Source organism: Pygoscelis adeliae, unplaced genomic scaffold (assembly GCF_000699105.1).
Source record: "Pygoscelis adeliae isolate BGI_AS28 unplaced genomic scaffold, ASM69910v1 Scaffold537, whole genome shotgun sequence".
Classification (NCBI taxonomy): domain Eukaryota; kingdom Metazoa; phylum Chordata; class Aves; order Sphenisciformes; family Spheniscidae; genus Pygoscelis; species Pygoscelis adeliae.
The window spans coordinates 299,793-300,370 of record NW_008825213.1 but is presented as its reverse complement, the minus strand read 5'-3'; positions in this window follow the sequence as shown (position 1 = coordinate 300,370).

Below are 578 nucleotides of genomic sequence, written 5' to 3'. Positions count from 1 at the left end.
CCCCCGAGCCCGGTTTCGCCCCAGCCACCAGCAGCGCGGTGCTTCCCGGCAGGCAGAGGTCCGAGCGTGGAGGAACCGGCGCTCTCCGACCACCCGGCTCTCGGATGCTCAGCTGCCGGCTGACCCTGCTTTGCAGGTGGGTTTTCGCCCCCTCGCACCACCACTTCTTAGAGGAAGGGAGGTGGCAAGGTCTCTTCCACCCCCTTCGAATGGCTCCTGCTTCAGGGGCACGTGCTCGGCCCAGTCAGCTCCTCCGAGAGCAATTGCTCCTCAGCTGCCATTTCTCCCTTTTTCTGAATAAAGACCCAAAAATAAGCCAAAGTTGACATTTTTAGGTTCCCCTGTTTTGACATCGCGCAAGTACAAACACTTCGGTCAAAGCAACGTCTTGTTTTATTCTTCCATTGACTTGCAGGATGCAAAATGGTCCTGCTGAGACCTCCTTCAAGAACCACACCGCTGCTGCTTGAGGCCAAGCCCGCGTTACCCCTCCTTCAGGGGGTCTGCCTGGGGAGGCCAGGGGCGCCCAGGGGAGGTTATGTGCTTGGGAGATGGGATGCTGCTCCACCTTCCCAGGG